At 43.3% G+C, this 21609-nt stretch overlaps 1 protein-coding gene across 1 annotated transcript in view; it reads right to left on the minus strand.

Moving 5' to 3' along the window:
• LOC124722304 (ecdysone-induced protein 74EF-like) overlaps positions 1-21609 on the minus strand; it is a 237050-nt gene that overhangs the window by 101064 nt on the left and 114377 nt on the right. Inside the window, exon 3 of the mRNA XM_047247486.1 lies at positions 8360-8420. The gene's annotated coding sequence lies outside the window, so the exon portion shown is untranslated. The remainder of the gene's footprint in view (positions 1-8359; positions 8421-21609) is intronic.

Genomic DNA, 21609 nt, shown 5'->3' on the forward strand with positions numbered 1-21609 from the left:
TCTTTCACAAAAATAAACAACACCGACATCACAGTTAATGGGGGTACAGTTACCCCTAGCTGCCATATCTCCTTGGGAGAAATGTCGAGTGCTCAAAGTGCTGGTTCAAGAGCTCTATATGCAGCCGATCGCGTAACTGAAAAAATGAGTTACGTTAAGGCCTAGAAGAGTCGTTGGTGACATATATCTTTTTTTCGTCATACATCATGCATTTCAAGCACCCAGAATACAAGGTGGGATGTCAACGTTATTTCGTACACGCACAAACCATGGGCACAAACCATGGGCTGCTCTGAACATCAACGTTACACCCGCCTTTTGCAGCCAAGCAGTCCGCTATTGCTAAACATTGTATTTCTACTGGACATTCAATGGAGTATGAGAAAACAATGATTTTGTCCACAGCAACGTCCTTCTGGGACTCCATTATTAAAGAATCCGTAGAAATACGACTGGCGGAAAATCTGTTAAACCGTGACAGCGGCTACCACCTGGACAGTGCATGGAATCCCATCATCTCCACGATTTGCTCAAATCGAAGACGACAGAGTGCGTCGACGGCCGTGGCAAACAGCAACGCAGAGGGCGACTGAGTTCCGCTATTCCACCAGCGAGGGCGCTGCCAGCGGGCAGCGTGGTTCATCTATCAAGTTTTCGACGCATGCGCAGAATAGTTACAGTACGCTATATATTGCGGAACGGAGGACATTTCCGCCAGTCCGCGACGGCTGACCTGAAGATGACTGGCAGGTGCCCAGTTGAAATATCGTGCGAAGTATTGAACGACTACCGGCTGCAAGCCCGAAATTTGTTTGAACAGTCAATTCGCCGAGAAAATTTTAAAATACTTCACATCTGCTCCTATCGTCCAAGAACAGGTAACGGACTCCCTGCAACACTGATCGGAAACGAATATCAGCCGGACTATGGAATTACTGTCCCACGCGTGGGCTGCCCTTAACACAACCTAAATGGTTGCTGAAGTGCTGTCGTGACCGGGAAGCACGGACTGCTGATGAATGGTGTCCAATTTTGTTGAGCAATGAATCACCCTTCTGCACTACGCCGGATGGCCGTCGTTGGCGAGTATGACGGCGACTTAGGAAGAGGTCCCATTCTTCCAGTGTTTTGGAGAGGCACAGTGATGTCACTCCCGGCGTCATGGTGTGGGGACCCATCGGGTTTGACATCAGGCCACGCTTGATAGTCACCGAGGGAACTTTGATGGGTTCGTCATGGAAATCCTGCGTCCTCGTGTGTTACCTATCATACTACAGTACTGTGATGCATTTCTTTTAACAGGACAATGTTCATACACACATGGCATGTGGCTCTATGAACTATCGGCGTGATATTGAGGTACTTCGGTGGCCAGAGAAAACGTCAGATATGTTCCCGATAGAACTTGTATGGGGCGTCAACTTTTTCCCATGGCCAGTATCCTGGACATCGAGGACTAGTTAATAGGTCGTGGGCCAGCTCGCCTCAGAATAGGATACAACGGCTTTAGGACACCTTTCCCAACCGAAACAGTGCATGCGAATGCCAAGTTATTTGAAAATTTGACTCGATTTTTTAATCAATGAAATAACTTTACATACCCATCATGGTGCTTATCTTTTTTTGTCAGGGAGTGTGTATTTTGCATTATTTCTAGGGAGCTGAAATCAGAAAGCAGTTTCTTCTATATAGGCTAGGATAATCACGGAGTGCATAGAAGAGAGGAGCGCAAGTGAAAAAAGTAAAATCTTTTTTTAAAAAACACGCTTGTTACCTTGTAGTGTCTTCTCCTTTCGCTCTGTAAGTTCTTTGATATACTTTCGTTAAGCCGTTAACTGCAGCTGTAGCTATGAAATCTCAGCTATAATGGAGAAAACGATTGTAATTATTTCGCAAGAAAACACGGCCATTACCCAACAGTGTCATCTCCTTTTGCTCTTTGAGTTCTCTGGGCTATTTTCGTTGTGGCATTATTTCTAATTGTAGCTACGAAATTTCAGTTATAACGAACCATGCAACTGCAGTATTCTCACGCATGAGGGGCGTATAGAAATAATTTTCTTTACTTATAAGTTGGAGAGGTAGTTAAAATTTATTTCTTTTCGATCATTATGAATACGTTTATTCAACTCAAAACGTCTTTGGGATTAAAATATACTCGATAATGCCCGTAACAAGTTACGTTTAATAGAAGATACAGACGTCAATTGCGAAACCCGTCTCCGTAGATCAGAAAATAAAACTTTGCAATCATCGAGGTTCAACGGCTCATGTTAAACTTTTCCTCGACGGTTTGAAAATATTTGATCTAAATTGAAGCTCCGGTACTCAAAGGTTCCAAAATTCAGGTCATGTACTGACACCGACACGCCAATCATGCTAACTGGGAGAGAAACCTCACAAATGATTGAAGCCAGATACATTAGCGTCGCACATTTCGCTTGGGCAGGCGCTTCGTTATTGTGGAGCAACGTGTACGTGGAATTACAAAGCGCACTCACTTCAGTACTACCCGGCGGAAGTGGCATAAGGACGTTAACGAAGTATCCAGGGCGTGATGCGGCGCTGAACGCAACAGGGCTGCGCGATATTTCTCGAGTGTGTCCGCTAGCATTTTATGTTAACGGAGGTGGAAACGGTTGTGTCGTTCCTATGCCGAGGGTTCGCCCGCACTAACGTGGCTACGTACAGTACTTGTACTCTATTTAGTCACAATATTTCAGGAGCTACTCTTCCACAGTTAAACTTTATTTATTTATTTGTTTACTCACAACTAGTGTGAAGCCTTATTATAAGGAAATCATGTTCTTTATATAGGAGTCAGATCACATCGAACGTAAGTTTTCTCACTGGTTTTTAGGATGTGGAAAATTTATTTTAGTTTTAATCTTGTGAACGGAGACCGTATAGCAGACCAACGGTCGTTAATCCGCCGCACAGATTCCATCCTGATCAGGCTTACCTTCCTGGCTCGCAAGCCAGCGCGCTGCATATTACGCTTATACGAGCAGATTAATATATATTGACAGTGGTCAAATCATGGGATCACAATGTGTTAAAACGGCACAAGAGAAAGGAGTCGAATGAAATGAAGTCATGTTGTTATTGAGTTAGCAATTTCGTCAGCAAGATCTGTCTTCGGAAACGTCGTTAACGATGGCATAATTACTTACAATTTTACTATCTCTGAAACAAATCCCAGTAGCCATTAATGGAAAAAAATAGCTGTGTATCTATGTTGTCCCGCGTGCTAAGACACTAGTGCAATCGTGCAACCTAATCGCAAGACGACTTGCTCTACCTCCACGTAATATAAGCACGATCAAAGCACCTATACTCTTTGATAAAAAAGACAAAAATATTTGACTGAACAAATTTCGTCCAACTCCTAAAAGATTGCAGTGAGAGGCCGAATATGATTCATTTCTTTTTTGTTTGCACGTTTTCTAGCTCCTCGACCAGGTCTTGATGGCCTAAGGGATGCCGACCAGCCGCCGTGTCATCCATGGCCCTGCGACGTCATGCAGATGCCGTATGTAGAGGCATGTGGACAGCACACCACCCTCCCGGCCGTTTTGCCGACTTTCCAGACTGTGGAGCCGCTGCTTCTCATTCACTCAGTTGGCGTTAAGAGGCTGAGTGCACCCCGTATCATTCCCTCCACAAGGAAAAATACGTATTAGTACAGGAAATCGAACCCGGGTTCTCCGCATGGCACCCATGTACTCTCAACACTCAGACACGAAGTGGGACTTGTTTGCACATTACTCGTTTATACATAGTAGATAAATGGACGAGACTACTAGCTAAGGATAGAAGCTCCTCCTATTCCATGTACACCTCAAAGGTACAATTACAAGCCGCGAGGGGTTAGCCGAGCGGTCTAGGGCGCTGCAGTCAGTCATGGACTTTGCGGCTGGTCCCGGCGGAGGTTCGAGTCCTCCCTCTGGCATGGGTGTGTATGTTTGTCCTTAGGATAACTTAGATTAAGTAATGTGTAAGCTTCGGGGCTCATGACCTTAGCAGTTAAGTCCCATAAGATTTCACACACATTTGAACATTTTTTTTTACAATTACAAGGATTTTCAATGGCTTTGGAGATCTTGGCTTACACGAAAACAGTGAGACGATGCTCCACATCAAAGCCACACACAATTTAAAAAAAAAATTAGAATCTTTTCAAGCGCATAATGTTTATGAAAGGCTTAATTCGTTTCTAAAACGGAGAAAGATTCTACGATCACCAAAAAGTGGTCTATTGGTAGCTGAATTAATTGCCTGCCTGAGTAAATTCTCAGTCTCTAGTAATCTCCCAACCAACGAGAAAGTAATCACTCATAAAAATACGAGATGCTCCGTGCATTTACAGGTACAACGGGGAAGGGTATCCAGTCACATCTGACATCACTCTGCCCCTTTCTGGCATCAGCAGGTTTGTCAAATATGTGTCTACGAAAACAAGGTTATCGCAACAACGTAACCTGATATACTCGCAAAAACTTGTCGCAATGAAGGAAAAAACCTATGATTTAATGTGCCAAGCTAAGCTTTATTCGCGTGTTTTAAGTTGACTGAATAAGGTGAAGTCGGTGACCAATCAAATATTATTAGGAATGAATTTGGGAAATGAACTAAAAGTATTATTTTGACAAAGCTGAACGTCTCGCCGAAATATCGAACTACGTCTCGTTTCACTGATCCAAGAAAACCTGATACAGTGGTATTTTGTGCGGAGCATTTTCGGTATAGTTAACAGACCTTTCTTTTCGAAGTACTGTTAACGTTAGTTGCTTTCACCAAAGCATCCGAAACGTAGTACACAATGTGATGATGCTAAATACATCATCACATTGTGTACTACGTTTCGGATGCTTTGGTGAAACCAACTAACGTTAACAGTACTTCGAAAAGAAAGGTCTGAATACTTTCGAAGTTATATACATTATATATCTAACACTTCTAATGAGACAGATGATCCTAGAAACTGATTTAAAGTTTGATGTCAACAGATTACTAAGTTCGCCAGTTGAAAACTGTAAACGATAAAAAGTAGCATCCTATCTAGGATTGTTCATCTCTGTCTAAATGCTCCGTGGATGGTCGTGGAGTGTTTTTACCGTTTTTCTAAATTGTTAAGTTCCAAGCCAGTTGTGGATAGGAGGTCAAGAACAGATATTTATAACGTCTCACGCAGAAGCGGCACACGGAATGTTGGAATCGGTTCAGTGGCATCAGACATATCTACGAGGGCTTGCTGGAAAGTAGTGCATCTAAATTTTTAATGTAAATACTCTTAAAGGTTTGAAATAAAACATTCTACATCATTATTCTTCACGTCTACTAATTATTTCTCAACATAGTCATCCTGACGAAGAACACATTTCTCCCACAGAGAGACCAGTTTGTTGATACCTTCAAGGTTGACAGAGCCACAACCTAACCTCTGCTTGCACCCCTTCATCACCCATAGTGAAGGCTTCGAATGTGTTCTATAAGTTTTGCAAACAAATGAAAGTCGGATGGGGCCAAGTCGGGACGGTACGGAGGATCATCGATGACAGTGAACCCTAGGCGTCGGATTGTTGTAAATACCGAAGCGTTAGTGTGTGGTATGGCATTCGTATGCTGAAGGAGAGGGTGCTCCATGTTTGGATGAACTCTACGAATTCGAAAAGTCGATTACAGAACACTGTTTCTCACGCACAGACGAAGTTACGTTACACCCCCCCCCCCCCCATGTTACAGGCTACAATTCGGAGTCCTCTAGCGGCAGGGGGATGCAAATACGTAAACATGAAGAATAAATATATATAATATTTATAAAGTTTGTTTTATATGAAATCTTTAAGAGTTTTCACATAAGAAATTCGGAGACATTACTTTTCAACACACACTCAGACAAAACATTCGTCCGATAAGGGGCAGTTTGTTAGTCTTTCGAAGGAAGAGCTGAGCGTTACACTTCCTCAGAAGATTAGAAGAGAGAAAAACTTACATATTTTATAGTATAAACAAAACATGTCGATATTTCGGACTCTGTTGTATAAACTCAGAAGATGCCCCACAAAAAAGAGAAAAATATTTATGCCGAGTATATAGACCTTCTAATATGGTTTTGTATCGGCCAGTGGGCTTTCGAAGCGATTTGCAGAATTGGCCTAGGTATACATATTAAAGGTCTTTTACCATATTCCTATGAGATGCGCAGTCTCAACATCGTAAATAAGACGATAACACGCTTTTCAAGGCTTACGGTATCCGCTCGTTGAAGGGAAAGTGTCTTGATCCTTTAATTCTATTATTAAGTGTAAAGCGAGACGTAACAGCAACAAAAAGCAGGCCACAGTGATTACTTAGAGTTGCACTAACCTGGTATAGGTAATACATGAAACTGATAACCGGATGCCAAAGTGGTGGCGCTTAATGTGTACCGGTATATAGTCTAAAATTGATACGAGGTGCTAGCAAGCAGCGCCACGGCTTCATTCACTAGGACGGCTTGATTCAGTTTCAATGTCAGGAATAGCGGTGGCTGTGGGACTCTTAAACTTATTTGGAATGACGACCATTTAGAGAGAAAAACAAAGTTAAAAAGTTTGTAATTACGTGCTTTTATCGCTTCTAATGAAATGCATTTCTGGAGGTATAAAGTCAAGGAAGTTCCAAAGTTCAAATGAACTGTACCACGGGGGCCAACAGCGGCCTGATACAACTGCTGATCTCCCTGTCTTGCAGGCTTAGATAAAACAGACGCCACGCAGTCTTTGTTTCCCCAACTCCTCTCTTGTACTCACGCAAACATTAGTGAATGAAGTCTGATGAGATAATTCTTATCACTTTTGTAGTTTTAGCAAGACAATACTACCGCGGCTGAAGACGTTATTCTGCGTAGCCTTTAGAACTCCTTAAAATGTGCATTTTCATTCTTTGGACAGCTGAACTTAATTTATCAATATGTAGCGAGCTGAAATGAACGAGATGTTTTGCGCAAATGACCTGGAATGAACGATAGTGCAATTTCAGAAAAGCTAAGCAAAAGAATGATTAAAACTACACAGAGACATTTTTGGAACAGTTCAATGAAACAGTAGACAACTTGTTTTTTCGATTTTTGTTGCATGCACGTGAAAGATATGTCACTTCTAAATAATTTTTGCGCACAGCATGAACAGGTTCATTATTTACAATGCACTGAAATTCATCGCCAGCAATCTTCTATTACACAGAAGCGGCATGTAACCTGTAAAAAGCAGTGTATAGTATGTTCTACATGCATTTCGCCTATACTGCGACAGAAAATTTTCAAACATTTTATATTTATTGCCGCTGATGAACGAGGTTTCGCAATAATAAAAAACAAATACGGCTATGATCCTTTATTTTTTATTTGCGTGCTGCCATTATATTTATTTTTATGTCACAGGACGATCAGCTTTGTATTACTGTGCCCCACTCTCTTTTATTAGATACGGATCTGAAAACTGCCTGTAACAAAGGTCTACACCAGTAATCTGCATAAATGAAAAAAGCTATCCATATGGTGTCTGTCTTCCATCATCATATTACAACTGGTTTCGGTGCCGTTATACATGATGTCTGCCTTATGAAAAATGTCAAACCGATGTCGAATAATTCCTCAGGACAGCGCTCAACCGGAAGCGCCTGCTGCACAAGCCATGAATGCACAATTAGTAGGCCTACAGTTATACAATCTTCTTGGCGTTCGACAGGTGAAGCAGTCGAAATCGTAGCTGTGCCTCATAACGAAACATTCGAGCAAGTATCCCACGTAATAAACTAGAACAGCATTTTGTGATACATGCACGGATGCTAAAGTTTTGAATTCTACAAACTCCGAAAGGGGCTCACCTGCATCTACCCTCTAATTTTAACAGGTGTACTTCTCCTGCAACCGACAACGCAGAGCCAGTTCAATAAGTGAAACAAAGGACCTTTTATTTTAGTGACATTTTTGAAAATGATAAGTCTGACTTGTATATAGAAAGTTTCCCGGCCTATTGGATACTCAACGGTGTTTCGGTGCATGGCAAAAAACGACGACCGGCTGCAGTCCCGAAACATCATAGAGTAATGACAGGTCTGCTTCCAGCAAAGAAGAAATTTTGGGCTTTAGGGTCCTGTCGACGGCAAGAGCTTAGAGACAGTACTTTAGACTTGAAACTGAGAAAATAAGTGCTTGCTTTCAACCTAGTGCTGCGAAACTAAAACAAACGTCTTGTCGGAGGGTACCCAGGTAAACGATACCCAGCTAGAATATGTACTGGCACTTAATAAGTTTGTAACAAGCAGGTGCGTTTATTCTACCTATAAGAATTGTTGATGGATGAGGTTCTCTTACCTGGCTATATCACGGTACTTCTGAAACTTGATCCAAAACATGAACAGCGCTGGTTGGTGACCTACAACAGAAAAAAATCATGTTGTGAGTATTACTATAAAAACCGTCGTTCATTTTCTTCATCATGCAGAGCAGAAAACACCTAAGAAAATATATGCCATGCAATTAAGTGTTGTCACAACTTGCTAAGACTATATCCTAGGCAAAAGGAAGGGAGGGAGGGAGGGAGGGAGGGAGGGAGGGAGGGAGGGAGGGGGAGAGGGAGAGGGAGAGGGAGAGAGAGAGAGAGAGAGAGAGAGAGAACACGAGATTGAGGCGAACTATGTGAAAAACGTAACTACCTTCTATCTATGTGCTGCAAGTTTTTTGTGGATTATGTGGCAATCGGCTCATATATTTTTGAAATTGCCCACAGCTTTGCGCTATTTTTCCAGAAACGAATCTCCGTTAATGGATATTGAAATCCTATTTATATCCAATATGGTGATCGGGGTATATGCTGGTGGGATCTGACATGTATTCTAGCTGTCTAAAAATTTATGTTTTATCTTAACTGTTTGAGGATTATACATTTGCTACGTAAATGGAGATGGTGAAACACCGGAAAACCGCTCTTAGGTTAGCTAGTATACAGTGCACCAGTCCAGAACTAATTGAGCTATGCGCAGCTTCGGTACGTCCATGGGCCGCCTCCTTGTCTCGCAAGCTAACTCTTAAAGCGATGCGATTACGAACTGGTTACATTGTGAGTAACCACTAGGTAAGAGTGGGTTGGTAATGTTGAAACGACGCTTCGTACGATAATCGTGTTAATGCAGTAATATTGTGATGTGTTGATTTAGCGACTTTTTATTGCGATAAATGAGTTAAGTAGGTTCGCTGCAACATTTTTGCGTGATTTCAGATTTTCTGCGTAAGGAAGATTAACATGGGTTTTACGACATGAAAGGGATCGTTCAATGAACAAATCAAATATTCTACATCGCTGATTACTTTTCATGCTCTCAGGTTTATAGTTCAGATTTCAAATGAAAATAATTTCAACACTCTGAAACCATCCGGACTGCTTTCTGAGACTCTTTGTGGACGTACATTGATTTTGTCGACGACATGGACGTTGCTTGTTCCGTCCTGTTCTCGAGAGGAGCCCTTTTTTTTAAAAAAAAAAGTTATAAGTCTTTCTAGTGGCTTGATACCGCCGTAATTTTTTCCATTGGTCGTCCTAATCTCTTTAATCTCTACGTAACTCGTACACTCAACATTATCTACAATTTGTTTTGCATATTCCGCTCTTTGTCAGTGACTACTATGTTTCCCCGCTACTGTTCATTCTGAATTAATTATTCCCGGATACTGTAGCAGATGTCTTATTAATATGTTCCATCCTCTGGTAAAGATATTACACTGACTTCTTTCCTCGCCCTGCTCAGGAAATACTTATCCGAAAATCTCGGGATCTGTTTCTGCTCACTTCACTAGCTCCCAAGTCAGAAAATACATAACAAACCTTATGAGTAACGGTAACTGAAGATTTTCTTATGAGATATCACCTATCGGAGCGACTAAAGCTTTTCAACTGGGAAATTTGCTCGTAACTATAAAACAAGAGCGTGTATATTGTGATGACACTAAGACAACGAGAATAACTAGAACGACGGCGACAACAGGAACAATATGGTTCAATGATAATCAAGAAGTGCCGTATTAAAGACACCAGCAGTTTTCCCTCGGAAAGCAGAAACCGCTTCACTGGCCGCCATAGCAGTGGCATACCTACGCAGTTTATATGAAGCTCACGCACTCCGGATTCTCTACGAATCACAAGCGCACGTATTTCTACTGTACTATCACGATCGCTTCTAAGGTCACATGAGGGACTACAACAGTATAGACACTCATTTCGTGACTACCTCGAATGAAATACAAACTATGCCACACAATAACCTTCAGCTTCTTAAACGGTTCTGTAAGCGCAGTTTCCCTTCAGCTGTATACTAAATTAATCTCTAAAACATGTAAAAAGTATTGTTGTGAGAGATTGGTTCGAAATGCACCTGCGGAAAACTGATATCCGCTTCTTTATAGATTTAGATGGCAGTTTTTCCTGTCAGAACGAACAACCAGAAAAATATATTTACAGCCCGTTGTTTCGGTTGATGCTTAGCGACTTTTCTGCTTTAGATACTACGAGTGAGGTATCACTACTCGCGGAGAAGATAGATTATAACTTACAAGCGAAGGCTGCAGGGGATACACATCTGGTTTTGGGGACGCTTGTTCTCTGTAGCGCAAAAAATTGTAAAAATAAACGCATTGGCGAGCGCATTCGAAATGTCCCATTGTCAATGGTACAATGGCTCTGAGCACTATGCGACTTAACTTCTGAGGTCATCAGTCGCCTAGAACTTAGAACTTATTAAACTTAACTAACCTAAGGACATGACACAAATCCATACCCGAGGCAGGATTCGAACCTGCGACCGTAGCGGTCGCTCGGCTCCAGACTGTAGCGCCTAGAACCGCACGGCCACTCCGGCCGTCTGTCCCGTTGTCATCTGCCACATTGTTACATCACAGTAAAAGAAGTGCTCAGTGTCAACTGTCGTCTGGAGTCTTCTTACTGCTGTGGTAAATAAAAACACTGGATATATGCGGTTCATTAACATTAATAGCAGCACTAGTATTAGAGAGTGAAGCGTGTCGGGGGGGACGCTGAATATAGTACAGCCGCGTGTCGAGGGGGACGCGGAATATAGTACAGCTGTTGTAATAAGGGAACGGAGCGATTTATCTGACGTCCAAAATGGCATGATTATTGATTTTTGGGCCAACGGTGGAAGCATTTCTGAAAAGGTTAAGTTTGTATACTGTTCGTGTGTCTTACCGTGCATGGAAAAGTGGCGCTATTCAAAACCTACATCAAGGCAGTTGTGGTGCACTATGGGCCATATATGAGACTGGTAAACAATGGGTGCGGAGACGTGAATGGGCGAACACATTTGCAACTATCGAGCAACTGACCATTCAGATAACGCAAGGTGCTACGAACAGTGTCTCCTCAACGACTGTGCTGTTGTGTAATAGGTCATACGATAGTGTATTGCTGGTAGCATAATTAGTAGATTCGAGCGTGAGCCACCAGTCGTACACACCGGCCCGAACGTGTTAAATAACTCCGTGACGAAGCACGCAGCTCTTCCTATGTGTTAGCACACGTTAATGGCAGAAAACTCTAAGGAATTGATGTGATTCCTCCCAGCGACATCGCCGGTACGTCTGCTCCAGGCCCACAGCTATACCACTGAGCGAAGGCCGGCCGGGCGCTTCTTGCACTGCAGCGACTGCCGCCTCTAATTGCCGGCTGTGAAGCACGCGCGCCTCGTATCACGGCAGTCTGCCGCAATTTGGTGTTAAGTGCCGCCCCACAACCTCGTGCGAAAAACCTGCGCACCGTCGTTTGTTTTCTGCCGATTCCCCGTCACCATAAAGCCAGCTCCTTCACGAACCACCCACTTGTATCGGAATTTACAGGACGATATTACAACATGTGGTTACAATCACCAATAAGCTCTTGTCTGAAATTAGTTAGGATGCTACAGAATGAGCACCTATAGCTGCAAGAGATGCAGTTTTCTGTGCTTGCATTTAAGCCAGATGTCAAACCTTCAGTGAGAATAAGTTGCATTATGAGACTCTGTTGCTGCTGTATGGCGATAGGTGTCGTTCTTGTGCAACGCAGCTAGCTCTTTATTCGCACGAAGTAATGGCCGCTATCGACAGGGGATCTCAAGTTGATTCCGTATTTCTAAATTTCCGGAAAGCTTTTGACACCGTCTCAGTTGTGCGACTGGATTCGTGATTTCCTGTCAGGAAGGTCGCAGTTCGTAGTAATAGACGGCAAATCGTCGAGTAAAACTGAAGTGATATCAGGTGTTCCCCAGGGAAGCGTCCTGGGACCTCTGCTGTTCCTGATCTATATAAATGACCTGGGTGACAATCTGAGCAATTCTCTTAGGTTGTTCGCAGATGATGCTGCAATTTACCGTCTAGTAAGGTCATCCGAAGACCAGTATCAGTTGCAAAGCGATTTAGAAAAGATTGCTGTATGGTGTGGCAGGTGGCAGTTGACGCTAAATAACGAAAAGTGTGAGGTGATCCACATAAGTTCCAAAAGAAATCCGTTGGAATTCGATTACTCGACAAATAGTACAATTATCAAGGCTGTCAATTCAATTAAGTACCTGGGTGCTAAAATTACGGTCCGCTGCTCGTGGTCGTGCGGTAGCGTTCTCGCTTCCCACGCCCGGGTTCCCGGGTTCGATTCCCGGCGGGGTCAGGGATTTTCTCTGCCTCGTGATGACTGGGTGTTGTGTGCTGTCCTTAGGTTAGTTAGGTTTAAGTAGTTTAAAGTTCTAGGGGACTGATGACCATAGATGTTAAGTCCCATAGTGCTGAGAGCCATTTCAACCATTTTTTTTTTTTTTTTTTTAAATTACGAACAACTTCAGATGGAAAGACCACATAATATTGTGGGGAAGGCGAGCCAAAGGCTGCGTTTCATTGGCAGGACACTTAGAAGATGCAACAAGTCCACTAAAGAGACAGCTTACACTACACTTGTTCGTCCTCTCTTAGAATATTGCTGCGTGGTGTGGGATCCTTACCAGGTGGGATTGACGGAGGACATCGAAAGGGTGCAAAAAAAGGGGGGCAGCTCGTTTTGTGTTATCACGTAATAGGGGAGAGAGTGTGGCAGATATGATACGCGAGTTGGGATGGAAGTCATTAAAGCAAAGACGTTTTTCGTCGCGGCGAGATCTATTTACGAAATTTCAGTCACCAACTTTCTCTTCCGAATACGAAAATATTTTGTTGAGCCCAACCTACATAGGTAGGAATGATCATCAAAATAAAATAAGAGAAATCAGAGCTCGAACAGAAAGGTTTAGGTGTTCGTTTTTCCCGCGCGCTGTTCGGGAGTGGAATGGTAGAGAGATAGTATGATTGTGGTTCGATGAACCCCCTGCCAAGCACTTAAATGTGAGTTGCAGAGTAATGATGTAGATGTAGATGCAGATGTAGAAGGAATGGTTACAGAGAAGGCTGAAAACTTCTACAATGAAGATTTTGTTCTTTTTCCTCTACGTGTTAACGACAGATTTTTTCGTTCTTGTTCACCAGAGGCAAGAAATGTTGATAACTGTAAGATAAAGTATATGACAAAGAGAAAGAACCCGATAGTATCTGGTTACGAGATTATTGGTGAACATCTTGAGCACAATGCAACGTATAAGTATTTAGGCCTAAAACTAAGAAGCGATATGAAATGGGACGTTCGCGTAAAATTAGCATTAGGAAATGGGAATGGAAGACGTACATTTGTTGGGAAAAATTCAGGGAAAATGCGATGCAGCGGTAAAGAACATTGCATACAAAGCACTTGTACGTCCAGTTCTGCAGTATTTTTGCAGTATTTGGAAACGAAGCAACCATATGGCATTACTGGACGGGGTTGTTGGACGCCTGTTGCAAGTCTTTCTATTTGACACCACTTCAGCGACGCGAGTCTCGACGAAGAAGACATGACATGAAATGAATAGAACAACAAAAGTACCAAGCGCCCGTGCGCAGAAAAATCTTCGACCCGGTCGGGAATCGAACCCGGGGCGAGCTGCGGACACAGTGTTTGGAATCCTTACCAAGTAGGTATGACAATAGACATGGAGCGAATTCAGGGACACCCTGATAGGATGGTGCCTTGGAATGTACAAGGTAACTTCGAAAAGTAAGTTACACATTATTATAGCGCGATAAGGCAGTTTTACTGACTGCTACACTACACTTCAATGTGACGCAGATACACGACAATATTTTTCAATATATTGACCTAGTGTCTGTAAACTACGGTCGGAACCTTCTACCAATCGTTCAGTTGTATGACGATAGAAATCCTCTGCTTGGTACGGAGCTATTTGAGGACCGCTGTGTGAACGTCTTCATCGCTGGAAAATCTCTTATCCCCCAGGTGTTCGTCCTCGACTGCTTGGAAAATGTCGTCTGTGTTCGATGTTGGCGGCCTTCCTTCCCGACCAACATCACCCGCGTCTCTTGGCCTTGGTGAAATTCTCGGCACAGTTTCACTACGGATGGACGCGACATTGCATTTGGTCCATATAACGGCAGTATTTCACGGTGAGCCTGTGTGTAACTTACGTTAGACGTTTTGCCCTCAAGAACTGTTCTGTCACGAGTACTTAGACTCTTAAGTATTTTCCCACTGCCACACAATTTCACTCCTGCACAGTGATGCCCCTGTTATCCGTAACGCAACACAATTGTGCCTGCTGGAGACCTGGAACACGCACCCTCTTCTATAAATGTCGTGGGCCTACGGCTTCCCGTCAGGTTGACGCCACGTCGGCGACTTGCGTGTCGGTGAAGATGATATGATGATGTACACACCACAACAACCGGTCCCTAAGCGGAGAAAATCTCCGACCCAGCGGGGAATCGAACACGAGTTTCTCGCATGGCATTCTGAGGCGCTGACCACTCAGCTATGAAGGCGGACTACACTCTTCTGACAATGCGCCACTCTTCTTATGCAATGGTCATAGCGTAGGACGACATGTGTAACTTACTTTCTGAAGTCCCTATAAATTTCGCGTCTAGGACTCTGCCGACAACTGACCTGTGATGTAATCTATCAGTATGGTAATGCTCCGCTAAACTGTTCCTCATGTTTCACCTAGCCTCTTAGCCACTAGAGGCTTCACTACCCCTATGGAAACAGTTCGTCTCTGTTCTAATAAGTAAAATGGTGCTAGGTTAGTGACTAATACACCTAGAATTAAATGAGAAACTGACTTACTTTTACCTATATGTCTAGTCTTAGAGCCTCTTTAAAAAATATCAAGTAGTTTTAAGTGACTACGGTGTGTTTGTTCGCAAGTTGTCTGCTGTCGGGTGATTTTTGACTGATGCTCACCGTTTCTTGCGACAGCGTTTAGTAAACTGGAATCATTGCTTTTTTGACCCGTCTTTGTAGGCGAGGTTGTTAATGCACACTTGTGCTGTGGCGCTCGACTCTGAGGTAAGCCAGTTCGAATCCCGGTGGTAGATAAAATTACCAGTGCTAGTATTTGGCCGGCAAGGGGAGGAGAGGTGGTGGCGTGAAGTTTCTGATCACTAGACTTTGTGCCAATGTCTTGCATTAAATTTCATACCCCTCCGAAGTATCTCATGAAGTGAAGGCATGTGACACACTGTTGATGGTGATCCGTCAGTCGGATGGGGACGTTTATCTCGCCCCCTACCCCCTCTCCCCCTCCGTGCTATCGAGAGGAGAACGCTACGTGAGAGCACGGGTTTCGCCCCTCTTCCTTCTCATCATCATCATACAACACAAACATACTACTACACTACCGACACATCGGTCAGACTCATCTATTAGTCGACCACAACATTACTGCATCTGAGAGTGAAGGCGCTTCGCTCGGCTTAACGTCAATTTTTATCGTCATTTTCACCAGGACAGGCAGAATCACTTGATAGTATACGCGCAACTATCTTGACATCATTCACAATATGAACTATTTTCCTTAATCATCACTGTAGTTGTTTACTGTAACGTCACTGGATGTTTCCGATAATGGCCACTGGAGACCATGTGCAATAATATCGTTGTCGGGTAAAAACAAACAAGACGCAACTCTCACATATCCGCAAGGAAAGTGGCCAATGTGCGCGGAGGAAAAAACTCCTTTCAAATTCGGCGGCTGAACCTGCCCCTTGTGATCTCCCAGCTAACTATACCATACGATTTGGATGCGCGCGCGGTTGGCCGTGAACCGGCAAGTCTGTGGATGGTTTTTAGGCGGTTTTCCATCTGCCTCGGCGAATGTGGGCTGGTTCTCCTTATTCCGCCTCAGCTACACTATGTCGGCGATTGCTGCGCGAACAAGTTCTCCACGTACACGTACACAACCATTACTCTACCACGCAAACATAGGGGTTACACTCGTCTGGTATGAGACGTTCCCTGGGGGGTCCACCGGGGGCCGAACCGCACAGTAACCCTGGGTTCGGTGTGGGGCGGCGGAGGGGTGAAGTGGACTGCAGTAGTCGTCGTGGGGTTGTGGACCACTGCGGCTGAGGTGGGGACGGAGCCTCTCTGTCGTTTCTAGGTCCCTGGTTAACATACAATACAATACCATACGATACTTTACTTATCATTTTCTCCACACACTTCTTTCTCCTCACTCTAATCTTCGTCACATACTGCGTTCTTTGCTTCCTTAACATCGAGAATCGATGAGCTTCATGGTAAACTGCGGCGCCCTTCTGTGTGCTCCAACAACAGCTTACTGGAGATCCTGTTAGATGCTCTTCCGATTTTGCATCACGTGTTGCAGTCTCTTACTGCGTAGTGAAGGTTAGTTATTTCTGGTATCGATACTGAACAAAGCGCAATCTAAACCCACATTTTCTGGAGAACAATGTGTTTCACGTTAGCAAGTTCCTCGCGGGAGGAGCTTGATCTTTTCAAATGGTTCAAATGGCTCTGAGCACTATGGGCCTTAACATCTGAGGTCATCAGTCCCCTAGAACTTAGAACTACTTAAACCTAACTAAGCTAAGGACATCACACACATCCATGCCCGAGGCAGGATTCGAACCTGTGACCGTAGCGGTCGCGCGGTTCCAGACTGAAGCGCCTAGAACCACGTGGCCACCGCGGCCGGCTTAACCTAAGGACATCACACACATCCGTGCCCGAGGCAGGATTCGAACCTGCGACCGCAGCAGCAGCGCGTTTGCGGACTGAAGCGTCTAGAACCGCTCGGTCACAGCGGCCGGCTATTCGTGCTGTCCCTTTGCATATGCATGAATAGTAAACCCAATAACTTCCTTAGTGAACGAGACTTTAAAAAAAGCGGAAACAAATTAAGGTTCATGTTAAGGAGGTGGATAACGAAGCCCTTAGCTGACGAAATCTTATTACACGTTATCAGACATCTGACAGCTTTGTCCCGTTTCAACGACGACCGAGAGATGTGGAGCACTGGTAAGACAATGGACCTGTATTCTGGAGGGTGGTGTTTCAAATCCCTGTCCAGCCATCCAGATGTAGGTTTTCCGAGTTTTGCCTAAATCGCTTAAGGCGAATACCAGATTGGTTCCTTTGAAAGGGTACGGCCGATATTCTTCCCCATCTTTCCTATTCTTAAGCTGTGGCATGTACCTCATGACTTCGTTTTCCACGTTTTCGTCTTCCTTCCGACGTGTCGAAGAGTTTCTTATACATCATCATCTTGCAAAGTCGGTTCACTACAAGATAAAGAGTAAGAAACTATTCGAAACACAGGAGCAAGGGAAAGTTGTTACTCAGCTGAATTCTGTCAGCGAAACTCTCCAAAATTGCTCTCATTTTCATACGGATGAGTTTATCATTTAAGGCAAATGATAGAGGTATTTATGAAAATTAGGTGGTTCTAAATGGTTTTTAAGGTTACAAAAGGCTACAAAAGACTATCTCTCTGAGATTACTATCAGAAGAAATACCTCAAAATGTCTAAGAAATATTCAGACACAGGTCAGTAACATCTCCAGTGGTAGCACCCCGTCGATTTGATATGGTCTAACAAGTTTACTCGTTTTTCTAACTGAGCAAGGTGGCACTGTGGCTAAGAGGGCGTACTCGCATTCGGGAGGAGACTTGTTAGAATCCCCGTTCCGACACTGTGATCCAGCTTCTCTATGGTCTCGCTAATCACTTTAAATACATGCACTCCAGGTTGCCCTAAGGCTAGAGCTGTCTCTTCCCAGAGTCCTTTGTAATATGAGCTACTGTTCTGTCTATCACGACCTCACTATAGATGCGGCGTTAATCGTGATATTTAGTTACCTACCGTAGTATCGCACAAATATGAGTCACAGGAGCCCACGCGTCTCTTATACCAAAATAATCAGAAAATATCCCTGAATAATCTCCGAAATTTTGTCGGTAGCTTTCAGGTTCACCACGCATAAGTTTTCAAAATAATGGCAAAGTAAGAAACATCTGCGTAAAAACCGAATTACATTGTATACTGAGCAATACACACGAATTTCTAAACAACTTAGACAACTTTTGCAGTAATTGGACGAAGCCTGACCGTTGTTAAACACTCTGCAGAACACAATCTCGGCTTTACCTCCTTGATGTTCATCATTTCATCTGTCTACGACATCCAAAAACAGAGTTGTTTTTCGGACATAATGTTATATCGCAAGCATTGGTCGGACACGATCAGGGAAATGGTTCGAACACGGACATGTTGAAGAAAATATACAGGCGTCTACAAAAAATGATTATGGGAAAGTACTGAAAACCTTAATTAGGATGATCTAACAGGGATTTAAGTGCCCCTCCCCCCTCTCCCGTATCAGTACAGTTTCGTATCTAGTTTACCTTTTTGGTCTCTAGAATGTTTGGTTGGCTAGCATCGTTGTTCGGAGACAAAAGCACTGTCATCTTCATAAACATATGTGGTATGTGGCCAAAACTGCACCTGAAAGGGTATTTGTCTTCATACTATTACGTTTATACCCTCGTCTCACTAATGTCTCGTCTAAATCCATCTATTTATTTTAGATATTATCCGAAGATTACAACGGAAGTTCGATAACCAACATCTCTGTTACCATAATACACTATCAGTGGTACGCTAGTGGCTTTAAAAACGAAACTCTATTCTTATTAGTACTTTCTCCTTCTAATTGCACTTGCAAGTCTCTTTTCGACGGTTTCTAACATTTCTTGTTACTTTATTACCACACACACCTCTCGTTCGGGCAACCGCTAAAATGTTTTGCAATTTTTTCGCGACCTCAAATGACCTACAGGCCACACTGCGTTTTCTGTGTCCTTGCTATTGTTCTACACCTTGTTAAGAGCGTGGATGACCTGTGTGCAGCTGCTTTGCGGTCATATCCCCACAACAGCACAGTTAGAAGTACCAAGCCTTTCACAAATCACGCAAACAGTTGCGTGACCGTACTCAGCAGCTATAAATTATCGATCCGTCCAGGTCAGCGACTACGCTGGGCCGAGCAACTCGGAAGAAAAACAGTGCTTACTCTGTTGTCTAGCTCTAACAGGCCACTCTCCGCAAAAATAACGTCATCAGGACACTGTCAAGTTGCTGAAGAAACCGCGTAATGCTGGACAAAACTTTATCATGGATATTTTTTGTTCAAGTCAATCCAGTACTCAAACCACGAAAATGTAGAACGCTCTCAGTAGTTTCGTTATAAGTGTATATACTAAACTCCATTCTAGAAAACCATATAACCATCATTGGTGGACGCTATACGTTTAGAAAATAACAACTTAGATATTGTGCAATAATGGAATAAAGTCTGAGAAGGCACTGTGGCTGCGGATCTCATGAAATTTCGATGTATCTCTGAAAAAACCGACTGGCTTTGACCTCCCAAGAAAATCCTGGATGATTCTAAAGCCAGTCAGAACCACCCTTGGTAGATGTGCGCACTCACTGAGTAAATGGGAACTAAACGCTACTCCAAAGTGTGACTGTGGAGCAGATGGGCAGATAATCCATCATTTGGCGCATACATGTTCACTTAGAGCCTGCAGGACACAATTTGAAGACTTCCTGAATACGATTGATAGTTCAGTTAACTATATTTGTAGCCTAGATATTTTTTTGCATTTTATGCAGTCACAGGAAGCACCTGATGAAGACGCCGAGGTACGGCGTCGAAATATTGTTTTAGAAAAACGCAGACCACCGGCAGTACACCCGATTCAATGAGATGTCATGTTATTCTTAGTTTATGTTCATTAATGAGATTTGTAGTAATGCCATACGATAAGTAAATAAATAAATAAATAGTGACACAAATAAAGTAAAAAGAGCCCACACACAGTGAATATGTAGTAAATAAAGTTTAGTTAGGTCACAAGGTAGAGGTCCCTTCTTTCTTTCTCTTTTCTTCTGGCGTGGAATTACATTCGCGAAGTTCAGTATTAATTAGTATTTACTCATAGTGGATCTGAAACGTATTTCCTATAGCAGTGAGCTCTTCCCAATACTGCAATGTCACCTTGACATTCCAGATCGCGTATGATGTACACCTTATAGATGCGAAGGGTGTAAATCTGATCTGTGTGTTTTCATATTGTAACTGTTTATGTATCGTGTATCAGAGGCGGCGATGGGAACTAGTTCGGTAATCGCGTAACGACTGTGTGTACGATCAACAGTCGTTAATGTGGTGTGTGGATTTGATTTGGGTGTACCTCATATCCCTGTCCCTCTGCGTGCAAGTTATCGCATTATGGAGGCAACGAAAATTTGAATCGAAATGTTAACAAAAACTGTACGACTCATTCGACTTTTTTACAATTTGTATTCTTTATGATTTAATGTGATACTGAAATGGAGTTAAATTTGACAGGAATGAAAAATGAATTCTACCGTGGCGTCGACAAAAGCACAGATGTAGTAATGAAAAACACAGAGTAGAACAGGAACTTAAAACCAACTCGTTCAGAATGTGAGCAAATTGTCACCCCTCATTTTGTGTATGACAATTAAGTGTTTCAAAATGAAGTGGACAGCAGCGTAGAATTACGTGCCCCTTTGGTAACGGACGTAAAAACGGAAAATTAACGCTCTGACATGAACATAGTTTGGTAATACCTACACAGAAACCACCCTTCCTGTCAAGAAGGTCTGATGTCATCCACCAGAACAGTAGGAGATCGATATTTTTTCAGTGTAGATAAACCTAACTAATGGGCAGATCTGATTCTTTTGATGGTGGGCAGTCAAAATCTTAAAGGTGCGTTTCACAAATACCTTTGATCTTTTGAACCTTGAATTTCCTGCCAACGTGTAGGAAGGGTTTTCAACTGAAAGCTTCAGACGTCGCGACATTTATTCTTATATTCCGGCATCAAGATATCATACATTTAGTGTTGTTGCTTGCACTTATGACGTCTACCACAACGGCCATTTGCTTTCTGTTATGTGCGGATCGGGCTTGATTAATGTTTGGGCGCTCTAAATCGGAAATGGCAGTACGTTCTCTAGCAGCAGGAGCAGACAAGTATGGCAGCCACGCAGAGGAGACGGTGAGGTCTTTGGCCGCGCGGCGGCCAGCTCACAACCGCTTTGAGAGAGGCGCCCACTTGGCTGACCACCAGCTCCCACCGGTTCGGAGCGAGCAAGCTACGGCGC

This window comes from Schistocerca piceifrons, chromosome X, assembly GCF_021461385.2.
Source record: "Schistocerca piceifrons isolate TAMUIC-IGC-003096 chromosome X, iqSchPice1.1, whole genome shotgun sequence".
Taxonomy (NCBI): Eukaryota; Metazoa; Arthropoda; class Insecta; order Orthoptera; family Acrididae; genus Schistocerca; species Schistocerca piceifrons.